Below are 9,564 nucleotides of genomic sequence, written 5' to 3'. Positions count from 1 at the left end.
TGTACAGTCATGTTTATAACAGCATTATTCACAATAGGCAAAAGGGAGAAATGGCCCAAATGTTTGCTGACAGATGAAGAGATAAATAAAATGTGGATATACATACAAGAGAATATTTGGCCTGAAAAGGGAATGAAATTCTGATTTATGCTACAACATGGATTATCACTGAAACACTATGTTAAGTGAAATAAGCCACATACAAAAGGACAAACACAGTAGGATTCCACTTATATGAGGAATCTAGAATGGGCAAATTCAAAGAGACAAAAAGTAGAATAGTGGTTGCCACGGGTAGGAGGAGGGGAGAATGGGAAGTTGTTTAATGAGTACAGAGTTTGTGTTTGGAATGATGAAAAAGTTCTGGAAATGGACAGTGGTGATGGTTGTACAACACTGTGAATATATCTGATGTCAATGAATGATACACTTTAAAAAATGGTTAAAACGGTGCTTCGGCTGGTTGTACAATACTGTGAATATATCTGATGCCACTGAATGGTACACTTAAAAATGGTAAAATGGTGCTTCAATAGTACATATACTAATGTTAAAATGACACAGAGAAGATTAGCATAGCCCTTGTGCAAGGATGACACACAAATTTATGAAGCATTCCATGTATTTACAAAGAAAGACGATTAGGGACTCCTGGGTGGCTCAGTCCGTTAAGCGTCCAACTTCAGCTCAGGTCATGATCTCACAGTTCATGAACTCGGGCCCCACGTCAGAATCTGTGCTGACAGCTCAGAGCCTGGAGCCTGCTTCAGATTCTGTGTCTCCCTCTCTCTCTGCCCATCCCCTGTTCACACTCCGTTTCTCTCTCCCTCAAAAATAAACATTAAGAAAGTTTTTTAATGATTAAAATGATAAATTTAATGTTATGCGTATTTTATCACAATAAAAAAACTCATTAAATAATTTAGAAAGGGGATGCCTGGGTGGCTCAGTCAGTTAAGCATCCAACTCTTAATTTTGATTCAGGTCATGATCTCATGGTTATGAGATCAAGCCCCATGTTGGGTTCCATGCTATGTGTGGAGCCTGCTTGGGATTCTCTTTGCTCCCTTGCTCACATGCATGTATGTGCACTCTCTCTCAAAAAAATTTTTTTTTAATTGTAAAAAAATTAAAATGTTAAAAATAAAACAATAATTTAGAAAGAAAAAAATGAAAATATAAAAAGGGGAAGAATGGAAGATACAGATGAAGCAAAAGTGCCCTGAGTTAATTAGTAAATGACAGATATAACTAATAGGCACACAAAAGCTCACTGCTCTCTGCTTTTGTATATATTTGAATTTTACCATAATAAACATTAACAAGAAAGTCCTCTGTAATGTACAAAATGTTTTTAGAATTTACCCCCTTACAAAATTTAGCAAGAATGAATACACAAGGTTCAAAGACTTGGGGCACCTGGCTAGCTCAGCTGGAAGAGCATGCGACTCTTGATCTCAGGGTTGTGAGTTCAGGCCCCACAGTGGGAAGAGATTATTAAAAAGTAAATAAATAAACTTAAAAAAAAGGTTCAAATACCTAAGCTTAAGACCTAAAACTATAAAATTATTTTTTATACTTTATTTATTTATTTACAGAGAGAGAGAATCCCATGCACACAATCCCACAACCGAGAGATCATGATTTGGGCAGAAATCAAGAGTTGGACACTCAACTGAGCCACCCAGGCATCCTTAAAAATTCTTACAAGAAAACCTACATCAGGGGGCACCTGGCTGGCTCAGTTGATCTCACAGTCATGAGTTCAAGCCCCATGATGGGTGTAAAGATAACTTACACACACACACCAAGGCAAAAGCTTCATGACACTGGACTTGGCAATGATTTCTTGGATACAAGGATACAAGCAACAACAACAACAAAAACAGATTGGACTTCCTAAAAATGTTTACATTGTATGCATCAAAATACACTATCAACAGAGTAAAAAGGCAGCACACAGAATGGGAGAAAATATTTACAAATCAAGTACCTGATAAGGGATTACTATCCAACATACATAGAGAACTCCTAAAACTCAACAACAAAAAGCAAGCAATATGATGTAAAACTGGGCAAAGGACCTGAATAAACATTTCTCCAAAGAAGATACACCAATGTTTAATAAGCACATGAAAAGATGCTCAACATCACTAACCATTAGGGAAATGTAAATCAAAACTACAATGAGATATCACCTCACATCCACTAGGACGGCTACCATTTAAACAAAACAAAAACCCAGAAGATAACAAGTGCTGTCAAGAATGCAGAGAAACTGGAAACCTTGTGCATTGCTAGTGATAATGTAAAATGGTACAGCCACTGTGGAAAACTGTATGGTAGTTCCTTAAAAAATTAATCAGGGGTGTCTGGGTGGCTCAGTCAGTTAAGTATCTGACTTCGGCTCAGGTCATGATCTCACAGTTTGTGAGTTCAAGCCCCGCGTTGGGCTCTATGCTGACAGCTAGCTCAGAGCCTTGAGCCTGTTTCATATTCTGTGTCTCCCTCTCTCTCTGACCTTCTCTTGCTCATGCTGTCTGTCTCTCTCTCTCTCAGAAATAAACACATTTTAAAAATTAAAAAAAAAATCAAAGAATTGCCATATGATCCAGCAACTCCACTTATGTATATACTCAAAACAGGAACTTGAACAAATATTTGTATATCCATGTCTATAACAGTATTATTCACAATACACAAAAGGTAGAAACAATCCAAATGTCCATCAACGGATATATGGGTAAACAAAATGTGATATATAAACTCCATTTTAACACATGCTACAACATGAATGAATCATGAGGACATCATGCTAAATGAAATAGGCCAGTCACAAAAAGATAAATAGTATATGATTCCACTTATTGATGTACTCAGAGTAGACAAAATCCGGAAGTAGAATGGTGGCTGCCAGGGGCCTGGGGAAGAAGGGAATGCGAATATGGGAATGCTAAGAAGGGAATGGGACTCTGTTTAATGGGTACAGAGTCTTGGTTTTCCAAAATGAAAAGAAATGGGAGATGGACATAGTGATGGTTGCACATTATGAAAGTATTTGATACCACTGAACTGTACACTTAAAGTGATTAAGATGGTAAGTTTTATGTTATGTGTATTTACAATAAAAAAAATTAAACAACAAAAAAGAAGGAGCACAGAGGAGGGGGTGGGGGAAGACAGGACTAGGAGGGACTCAAGTGTATTAGAAGGAAAGGAAAGAGGATGGGAACACAGATTTGGCTACAATATAGTTTACAGTAATGTTCAGAACAGGGAAGAAACCTGTTAGGTATTTTATGGTAAAACTAAAAGAGCAAAACAACAAGCCATTAAAAAGAACATTATAAGCCAAAAGTAAGCTTAATACAGATAACACAAACCATAGAACTCTGAGTGCAAATGGGACTCTGAGCTCACTAATAGCCAGCGTAAAGAGGGAAACATTATTGACACAGTTCACATTATACTTTAGACAAAATCAAACCAGTGGCTTAGAAGAGGCACAGTCATTCCAGGCAATGAACCTCAAGGAAATTCCACTTGGCCTCACAGATTCTCCCAGGGACTTCTCACACAGATCTCAACGCCAGCTGATGGGACTGTGCAAAGTCACTGGAAACATAAACCACTGGAAGAGGGGCCAGAATTATGTTGCCTCCTAATGATCTGGCTTCACCCAAAGACAACACTGCCTGGAATGTGTGCACTGAAACACCTTCCACCATAGTCTCATGAATGTTTTCTCACAGTTGTGCATGGGATGGCATTTGGAAAGTGAAAAATTCAAGATTATCTTCCCTGACAAGAATATGAGATGCAACATTCTCTGTTGCTTGCTAAAGACAGGTCTTGATGTTTTCAACAGTCACTGTTGCCGGGATGACGGGACCTAATCACCCTATGGAGATGAGGTAGTATCAACATGAGCTGGTAGGAAGAAAGGTTGAGTAGGTCAATCTGGGGAAGATCATGAGAGCATGGAGCTACTGAAGACTGTTGAAGAGGACCACGATTGGAGACTTTGAGCGGCAGTGCAGGTCTTCTGAAAGGTGTAACCCCAGCCCACAGCCAAACACAGCAAGCTGCTCAAAGTTGAAAGTTACTGGGAAACGTAAAAATAAGTAAGATTTTAAATTAAAAAAACAAAACAAAAATGGGAGCACCTGGCTGACTCAGTTGGTTAAGCCTTGGACTTCAGCTCAGGTCATGATCTTGCAGTCTGTGAGTATGAGCCCCACATCGGGCTCTGTGCTGACAGTGTGGAGTCTGGAGCCTGCTTCAGATTCTGGGTCTCCCTCTCTCTCTGCCCCTCCCCCCCACACGCACGCAAACATGCGCGTGCTTTAAAGGTTGTAGAATAGTTTTACATAAAAACATGTTCACACAATAACAAAAATGGATACAATACAGTATGATCCCATCATAAAAAGCGAAAACAAGACAATGAGCAAGAATGAAGCCTGCTAGAGACTACCACTGGGATTACAGGAAAAAAAACCTGTGCACGTGCACACCTGCCTATTAATTGTTCTCCAACACAGATGACTTGTATTTTTTAAAAAACACCTCTAATCCCTCAAGAAATTTAGAAATCTAGGAATGAAATTCTCAATTATATTGCTATTCTTATTTTTTCAATTGAGAATTGAGAATGACATCATCTAAAAACAATGAGAAAACTGGCTAAGAAAAAAAGCCAGTTATGTACTTGGCAAAACTATAGTATATGAATTAAATGATGATGAGAAACACGTAAGTACTGGCCTCCTGCTCTGGTTTTAGGTGCACTGTATGGAGCCATGGCTCTCAAAGTATAGTTCCCTAGACCAGCAGCAGCAGCTGTAGCACCTGGTAACTTGTTTGAAATTCAAATTCCGAGGCCTAGCTCTAACCTACAGAGTCAGGGACTGTAGTGAAGTGGGGTTAAAACAAGCCCTTAGGTGACTCTGATTCACACTAAAGTTTAAGAACCAATGGTATGAATAATGTCCCACCTGGATTGGCGGGGGGGGGGGGGGGGGGGGGGGGGGGGGGGGGGGGGAAGCTTGTCTAGCCAAGGAAATACACTTTTTCTCAAACCCCTTTGTTATTTTATTTTATTTTTTTAATGTTTTATTTATTTCTAGGAGAGAGAGAGAGACAGCATGAGCAGGAGAGGGTCAGAGAGAGAGGGAGTCACAGACTGAAACAGGCTCCAGGCTCTGAGCCGGCAGTCAGCACAGAGCCCGACGCGGGGCTCGAACCCACGAACCGCGAGATCATGACCCAAGCGAAAGTCGGACGCTTAACCGACTAAGCCACCCAGGCGCCCCTCCCCTTTGCTATTTTAACCTGAACTCCTAAACAAGCACTTATCTATTCAGTTGTGAAATAAGATGGAAGTAACTTAAAGATATTTTTTAAATTAGGTAGAATTCTGGCGTTGTTTGTTTTAATATAATGTACTAACCACTGCAGTGGAGTGACCTGAAGAAAATCAAATCTAGTTCGTAAAAAGTTGCAAGGAATCAACATATCTGGAATTTCAATATATCTATCATCTAAAATTTGCAAATACTCTGAAGTTGCGGAACAGCTACGCCATTACAACTGCCACATTCACGTTAACTGATTATTTTAGTGCCTCTCAGTTCTGACATTAACAGGCTTAAAATAGAAGAGGTTCAACAAAATTTTAATTTCTAAAGGGCTATCTCAGTCACTATAGCTTCAAACTTAAGACTGCTGCTATATTTGAGACAAAGACAATTAAAATAAACAGATCCTCTTTCACAAAATTGTGACTGCATTCTTGAAAATAATTTATATGAAATATGATTCTGTTTATGTGGAATCACAGTGAACTTCACTAACCTTCCAACTCAGGAACAAATGGTTAGCACAACACCTTACATATTTGATTCCAATGCTAAATATCAAACCAGTGGTTTCCAAATGTTTTTGATTATGAAACCCTAACAAGAATTTGAGTAAACATCCCAATATATGTATATGTGTATGTCATACGTATGTACTCCTATAATATATATGTACATTATAAAACAACATAATAAAAATTAAGTAAAGCTAAAATAAACACAAAGGTCAGTTTTGATTCCCCCCCCCCCCAAGACCCTTGTGCACCTTTGATGCAAATACCCCCATCCTTGGACTCCACTCCAAAGCTCACATACAGGCCAGAAACCGTGCAAGCATTCTTCGGCAGTGCCCCTGACCACTCAAGTGGCTGTCAAATGCACGGCCGAACTGCTGTCTCTCCTTCCTGCTGAGTTCCACATCTGAGACTTGGGTCTGTGATACTGGCTTCTACCCTTCACTCCCTCACTTTCTTCTGCTACCTCTCACCTGCCAATGGGCAAGAAAGGAGACTGTGAAGCCAGCAGGCACAAGAAGAGCATAAAAGTACAGCCTCTGTTCTCAGGCAAACCTAGGTTTGCACCTGGGCTCTGCCTCTAACTCAGCAGGTGACCCGGGGCCAGGCAGATAACATCTGTAAAACTCATCATTAAAGGGGGTGATAACAGTATCATCTCACCTGGTTACTGATGATTAAGTGAGATAAGCTATTATTAGAGCACCTAGCACAGTACCTACACAGTACACGTGTTCAATAAATATTTCACTCAAAATTACTACTTCAGGCAGGGGGGCAAAAAGCTGCCTGCACTTTGTTTCATCAGCCAACTCAGGAAGGTTGCAAGTTACAGTGGAAGTAGGTCAAGTAGCACTGTCTGGCAGACCTGGTCTGAAGTGGTCTACCACTTACAAGCTGGGTGACCCTGGAAACCCAGTTTCTCTAAGAGAGGCAACCTTCTCATGGGCTCAAGTGGAAGTGATGATATAAACTGTATACAAAGTACTCATCAGAGCCAATATAACTAACTCCGGCAACAGCAAACAGCTACTGATGGTGAGGGTAAACAAACAGCACATAAACCTAAGTGTCATTCCAGGGTCCTTAGGACACATCCGTGTGCTTGGCTAGATATTAAGAGAGTAAGCATTCCTAGAGTCTGCTGCCAGACATTAATAAATGCATGAGTACTGATCCCCAGAGGCATGGTTTGCTTCTCAAACGGACAGTTTACTTGCTCATATATAACCCCAGGCAACTCATAATCTCTCTGTCTCCATCTTCTAGTCATAAACTAGGAGTGGACTTTTTATCCACCTCACAATCATAAACTAGCCTAGATTATTGGGCCGGGGGGCCAGGGCAGGGGGTGAACCAATGATTATAAAGCACATGGGGACCTCAGGGGATATGCTGCTTTTGCACAACAGCAAAAGAAAAGAGAGAGCTCTCAAACACCTGATTAGCTCATAATAAATGAAAAGTAATTCTTTCAATTTATGACCAAAGGAATGAATACAAAGATACATTTATATTTTGTTTTTTACATCATGTGCCTAGTAGGAATGCTGCAAATGTGTAAAAACACCTAAAACCAAACTATATTAACATTCACTTAGAAAGATACAGGTCAGGGGCACCTGGGTGGCTCAGCTGGTTAAGCATCTGACTTCAGCTCAGGTCATGATCTCCCAGTTAGTGAGTTCAAGCTCCATGTTGGGGCCTGCTTTGGTCTCTGGGTGTCTCTCTCTCTCTCTCTCTCTCTCTCAAAAATGAATAAATGTTTAAAAAAAAAAAGATACAGATCAGATGGCAACTACTCTTGTGAGCAAAACGTAGAAAGTTCAATCACTGTTGTACACCTGAAAATAATGTAACATTGTATGTCAACTATACTCCAAAATATTATTTTAAAATGTGGCACTACAAAAAAAAAAAAAAAAAGGAAAAGAAATAGTTCCTCATTGGGGCGCCTGGGTGGCTTAGTCGGTTAAGCGTCCGACTTTCTCTTAGGTCATGATCTCGCGGTTCGTGGGTTCGAGCCCCGCGTCGGGCTCTGTGCTGACTGCCAGCTCAGAGCCTGGAGCCTTTTTCGGAGTCTGTGTCTCCCTCTCCCTCTGACCCTCCCCTGCTCACGCTGTCTCTCTCTCCTAGAAATAAATAAAAATATTTAAAAAAAAAATAGTTCCTCATTTAGGCATCATTCAGAACACTAGGGTGTGTTCCGCACTAACCAGACATCCTTGACCCCAGCTTTCAATCTTTAACACGATATCCTGAGACAGCAGCACACCAATAAGGCACCGTATACGGTATACCAAACTCCACAAAAGGTCTGGGCGGATAAAAGAAACACAAACCTAACATCATTAAGGAAACCTTTCCTAGGTCTTCTTCACAAGAACTATTACAAAATCCCCAGAGAAAATTTAATCACGCAGCTCTGTCACTATAGGAGATGGGACAGCAAGAAGCCTGACCGAGGAGAAACCCCTGCCAGAACCCACCCCCCTGGACCCGCCGCCTCCTCCGGCCAACAGCATTTCCACCTGTACAACTTTCTGCGATTCAAACGGTCCAGGCTCCCTTCAACCGTGACATTATAATCCTGTATGATATACTGAGATAATAATAAACACGAGGCAACACGGTAAACAGAGGCAACGTGAGTGAGCAAAGTTTGGGCTTGGGCAAAACAGAAAACTAGAAGCCAAGCAAAACCCAGCAAAGAAGCTACGTGTTGCCTCAAAACCAGAGAGCCAAAAAGAGGCAGGAGTGGACAGCATGCTCTCCCCCGCACTCTGGAAAACCCAGACAGCCCCAAAGCAGGTTCTAGAAGCGGCGGCTTCCCGGGGACCGCGGGCCAGGGGTCGCAACGGCGCGACCCCTCTCCCGGTAGTGGTCACGCGGGGCGACGGGCTGGGTGGGGACACGGGCGTGCAGGCGGGGGCGCGGCCCGGGTGGGGGTGGGGACGCGGCGGCCCGGCCCCCTCTCCGGGCTGCGGTCTCCCGGCCCGCACGGCTGCTGGACAGCGCCCACGCCCGCGCGCCAGTGCCCCCCGCGGTCCCCACCCCCGACCTCCCGGAACCGCGCGGCAGGAGGCCCGAGCCCGGGCCCGTGGACAGGGGCCGTGGGGACACGCGCGGCGGTACCTGTGGCCGCAGCAGCTCCCAGGCGGCGGCGGCAGCGGCGGCAGCGGCGGCGGGGGCGGGGCGCGGCGTGCGCGCTCCCGGCCCGCGGTCCGGTGCGTGGCGCCCGCCCTCTCTCTCCCGGCCGCCCGGCGCTCGCGCAGCTCTCCGCCCCTTCACCTCTCACCTCCTACCTTTCCCCTCCCGCCCTCACCGCCCTCCGCACGTGCTCCAGAGGCGCGCACATGCGTAGTTGAGCCCCGCCCGCGGCTCCCGCCTGCCCCCTGGCGGACGCCCGCCACAACACACGGAGGGAGGGAGAGGAGGCCGTCTTCGGCGGGGCGGGGCGGGGCCGGGCGTGAAAATGGGGCAGGGCCTTGAGGACTGCACCAGGGCTTTTGACAGACAGCACCTTCCAAAGAATTATCAAGAACGTGCACAAGATGCCTATGTCCCCGTTTGGGGGAAAGAAACTTTAAAAACAACCATGCAGATACACAACAAATACATATGGGTGGGATAACTTCTGTCTACAAGACAGGTTTCCCTACAGCCTTTTAAAAGGATAAGTTTTATGA

General features: G+C 43.6%; 1 protein-coding gene and 1 non-coding gene across 2 annotated transcripts in view; one reads left to right on the top strand and one right to left on the bottom strand.

Annotated features, from left to right (window-relative positions):
* LOC120229312 (SREBF chaperone) overlaps nucleotides 1–9,060 on the bottom strand; it is a 70,395-nt gene extending 61,335 nt beyond the window's left edge. The window contains exon 1 of the mRNA XM_039228239.1: nucleotides 9,011–9,060. The gene's annotated coding sequence lies outside the window, so the exon portion shown is untranslated. The remainder of the gene's footprint in view (nucleotides 1–9,010) is intronic.
* On the top strand, nucleotides 525–627 carry LOC120229409. The gene has a single exon (XR_005527724.1). It is a non-coding gene; the product is annotated as a U6 spliceosomal RNA (small nuclear RNA).
* Nucleotides 9,061–9,564: the final 504 nt, after the last annotated feature.

This window comes from Hyaena hyaena, unplaced genomic scaffold (genome assembly GCF_003009895.1).
Source record: "Hyaena hyaena isolate Hyena2069 unplaced genomic scaffold, ASM300989v1 scaffold_30, whole genome shotgun sequence".
NCBI lineage: Eukaryota > Metazoa > Chordata > Mammalia > Carnivora > Hyaenidae > Hyaena > Hyaena hyaena.
Note: the sequence above shows the minus strand (reverse complement) of the source record. Positions and strands in the feature narration are given on the sequence as shown.